The sequence below is a fragment of the Rhinopithecus bieti genome, unplaced genomic scaffold, assembly GCF_001698545.2.
Source record: "Rhinopithecus bieti isolate Rb0 unplaced genomic scaffold, ASM169854v2 scaffold_29928, whole genome shotgun sequence".
NCBI classification, from domain to species: domain Eukaryota; kingdom Metazoa; phylum Chordata; class Mammalia; order Primates; family Cercopithecidae; genus Rhinopithecus; species Rhinopithecus bieti.
In genome coordinates, this window is record NW_016814053.1 from 5,694,222 (window position 1) to 5,698,752 (window position 4,531).

The 4,531-nt window shown below is 40.5% G+C and overlaps 1 pseudogene; it reads right to left on the reverse strand.

Moving 5' to 3' along the window:
* Positions 1-815: 815 nt before the first annotated feature.
* Positions 816-1,712, reverse strand: LOC108513644 (ATP synthase subunit gamma, mitochondrial-like; annotated as a pseudogene).
* Between the last annotated feature and the right edge of the window lie 2,819 nt (positions 1,713-4,531).

The following is a 4,531-nucleotide window of genomic DNA, read 5'->3' on the forward strand; positions in this document are numbered from 1 at the left end:
TATCTTCAAGATATGTATCTCATTTGCCAGAGTATAAATCCTTAAACAGCAGGAGTCTGTTCTGTTCCACCATGCTCTGATTTGAAGTAAGAATGAACTTCCCCTGAAAAAACTCACAGCCTTGCTTCGTGGCTTGTGTGTTATGGGTGGGTCTCATCTGCCCCTCTGTTCCATGCCTTGTAGGCTAGTGGACCTTCACAGGAACAGAAACCTGCTCCCCTTTGGGCTTCATGAATTCCATTTACCTCCCAATTGACACAATGCCACATTGAAGTATTTTTAAATAGAGATGATGGATCAGATTTCAATTTTTATTAATACATCTACCTTCCAAATAGTAAAAATAATGGAGTGTTTACATTAACCAAAATGAATGAAATCCTATGAAAATAATCGTTAAGGAGACTGGCTAATCCGTGGCCCAGAAACTCACTTTGGCATTTGAAAAATGGCCTTGGATTTAGTAGAGTCACTGCCAGGTTTCACCTGAGACCCATCACATGACACATCATGCTTGTGTCTGTTTTTTCAGCAAATTGGCATTTTATTATTTTTAAAGTCTCCACATCTGTAGACAAAATGTACCATATAAATACTACCTTTCATCTTGTGTACAAGTGCATGAGGATAAGTGATATTTATGATTTTTTTAAGTTGTTTATTGTAAAATAATTTACAAATATCTTGCTGTCTTCAGTAATTAAAACAATGGAGGAACAGCTTCTTCTGACAAAGATAGCAGTAAGCTATAAACAAAATCAACTGGCTGAATTTTCCTTTTTTACCCCTTGTCTGAGGATGGAACTTGATTTTCATTAATCCAGAGCTATAGCACCAAAGACAATTTCAGTCAGCTCTTTTGTGATGACAGCTTGGCGGGTACAGTTGAATGTCAATGTCAATTTGTCAATAATCTCAGAAGCATTCTTGCTGGTGTTGTCCATGGCTGTCATCCTGGCACTCTGCTCACTAGTGGTGGACTCCTTCAGAGAGTAGTAGATGCTGTTGGCCAGATTGTATTCCTGGTAATTTTGTAGTACATCAGCATCAACATCATCGTAGATACTCATGCTCTCAGCACTTGCAATGGTATTAAGGGAAAAGATGGGCTTTTCTTCAGTCTTATATGAGATGACAGACCTGAATTGATTAAAGTTTATGGAGCTGTCATCAAATTCATATCCAGAATTTAGTAATTCAAGGGCAATGACTGACACATCTCCAAAAGTAGGGGGCTTTCTTCTCATTTCTTTGAATGCCACTAGAAACTGGTCAGAATGCGTCCTATGAAGCACGCCCCTGATTTTGTCACCAATTCCAACATGCATAACTTCTTTCCCAACTGCTGTTAGTGTAGCAACCTTGCTTTTCATCTGTTTAGCAATGGAGGAATGAATAGCACCACACAGTCCTCGATCTGAAGACACACCAATAAGGAGATATTTCTTTTTGTCTTCAGGCACCTTGATACCAGCTTTTTCATACAGAGGCAAACATCCCAATCCATATATTCAAGCTGGGTTCAGCTCTCTCTCAGCTCAGGTGTATTTTGCTGCTGCTACCATTTGCATAGACTTGGTAATTTTCTGGATGTTTTTGATGGACTTTAGTCACATGGTAACATCTTTCGAAGCTGCCATATTTTGAACTTGAATCCATTGTGGCTGCAAGGTCCAGGCCAACAGCCCAGCGATGCCTGTACAAAAGAACATGGTAGCCGCAGCCCTGCTGAAAGTCAGTGATATTTATGATTTTAAAAAATTATTTTCTGGCTGGGTGTGGTGGTTCATGCCTGTAATCCCAGCACTTTGGGAGGCCAAAGTGGGGGGATCACCTAAGGTTGGGAGTTCAAGACCAGCCTGACCAACATGGAGAAACCATGTCTCTGCTTAAAAAAATACAAAACTAGCAGGGTGTGGTGGTGCATGCCTGTAATCCCAGTTACTCAGGAGGCTGAGGCAGGAGAATCACTTGAATCCAGGAGGTGGAGGTTGCGGTGAGCTAAGATTGCACCACTGCACTCCAGCCTGGGCGATAGAGCGAGACTCTGTCTTAAAAAAAAAAAAAAATTATTTTCCAAATTTGCTGAATAAAAATGGCTTGAGAAAACTACATTTTCCAGGATATATTGAAGGATCTCCAAAGGAAAACAAAGGCATCCACTTTTGTACATTCATATCTTTTCATTGCTCTTTGAAATAATCAGAATGTCAGGACTTTGGCATTTCTAAGGGAACACTCTCAGGTATTCTAACCCGATAGTTTTAATTCCTCCTTATTCCTTGTAATAGTTTATACTCTATAAAAGTAAGCTTTTCTCTCACTATCAACTTTTCTTTCCACTTGATAAACAATGATACTTTTTAATGGGTTCTCAAAGAAACTAAAATTAACCTAGATCAATTTCAGTGACTTCCTTATTTATACACCAACTTTCTTAACAATATCCTTAAAAACATCATCCAACAGAGTTCATCTATTCACCTCTGTCTTGAACATCTTCTCTATGAACAGTAGCTCTTTTTCAATTGCTTGGTAACATTAGGAAGACTTGAGTTTTCTCTTGGCGATAAGAAAAAAAAAAACACATTCCTGTTTTGATTCTGTTATTCTAAATAAAATTAAAACTAGAAAGCAAACATTTGCCGGGCGGGGTGGCTCAAGCCTGTAATCCCAGCACTTTGGGAGGCCGAGACGGGTGGATCACGAGGTCAGGAGATCGAGACCATCCTGGCTAACCCGGTGAAACCCCATCTCTACTAAAAATACAAAAAACTAGCCGGGCGAGATGGCGGGCGCCTGTAGTCCCAGCTACTCCGGAGGCTGAGGCAGGAGAATGGCGTAAACCCGGGAGGCGGAGCTTGCAGTGAGCTGAGATCCGGCCACTGCACTCCAGCCTGGGCGACAGAGCAAGACTCCGTCTCAAAAAAAAAAAAAAAAAAGAAAGCAAACATTTAAAAATTGACACAGGATTTTCTTTCTTGCATATGCTGTAGTTCTTACCCTAAAATGAAGCTGCATATGATTTCTGATATTCCAAGTTTTCCAAAATTACATGCTGTGGTGTCATAATAATAGTCTTTCTCAGTGGAGCACCTAATACACTGACTTTTGGGTAAAGCACGCTACTCAGGAAAAGTTAGCCACACAACGTTTAGCCAATGATGTTAACCATTGACAATCATGCAATGTTGGACACTCTGATATATCCAAGGCATATGTAGCTGGGATGCCCACTGAAAGTCACTTGCTAACACTTCTGCCAACTGCACTAAGTTCAAAGAAAGCTCTTCTTTTCTTAAAACACTATCACAAAGTTCCTCACTTTTTGAATATTCAAGATTCAGAGCATAAAGGAAAACTGATAAGGAAAGAAAGGAGAAAGACATAGCTAAGGCGACAGAATTTGAAGAAGGAGCAGGATCCAGATCCTCATTTGAGGTGAAAGATCCTTTGCTGATGAGTGAAGGACAAGGCTGGAAAGCAAATTGAGCCATTTTCCACCCTCTTACAATTTGGGTTGGGGAGACAAAGGGTTGTTCGTCATCTTGATTTGTACAAGATCCTCATAAATTAACAAAGTCTGCCGCAGAAAAGTTTTAAAATTTTTGTTACCAAATGTATCCATCATTTCTTTCTAATGGCTTCCAGGCTTGCATCCTGTTTAGAAAGGCTGGGCTCATTTCATTAATTCTACTGTTATAAATAAATTTACACATATTTTATTCTAGTAGTAGTATTGTTTGATTTTAAAATATTTTAATATTTGCTCCATTTTGAGTTTATTTAATGAAAGTTGTAAAGTATGGCAAACATCTTTCTTGATGTAATTTTATTTCAATGCAAATCTCACGCAATGTACACTTGGATCAATCAACTGATCTTTGGCTGTTTACTAAAGATCTACTACATGCCAAGTCAATGAGGGATCCAAAAGAAATATAAGACATGGCAGGCCGGGCGCGGTGGCTCAAGCCTGTAATCCCAGCACTTTGGGAGGCCGACACGGGCGGATCACGAGGTCAGGAGATCGAGACCATCCTGGCTAAAATGGTGAAACCCCGTCTCTACTAAAAAATACAAAAAACTAGCCGGGCGTGGTGGTGGGTGCCTGTAGTCCCAGCTACTCGGGAGGCTGAGGCAGGAGAATGGCGTGAACCCCGGAGGCAGAGCTTGCAGTGAGTGGAGATTGGCCACTGCACTCCAGCCTGGGAGACAGAGCAAGACCCCGTCTCAAAAAAAAAAAAAAAAAGACATGGCAGTTGATTTCAAAGAACTTATCCTTTAGTTGGGGAAATGGCTAACACCCTGAGACAATTCCAGAACCAGACAGTGTATAATTAAGTACTAAATACTGTGGTACTGCCTAAAATTGCTGTGAGAGCTCAGAGGAAAGAGAGATCCACCTGGGCTGAAGTTGTCAAGGGAGACTTTGTAGACAAGTTGGAACTTGAATTGGATACGTATTTCTCCAAATACCAAAACAGAAAACGACAGGCTGTGAGTATGTGTCTGCAAGTGTGTGTAGTTC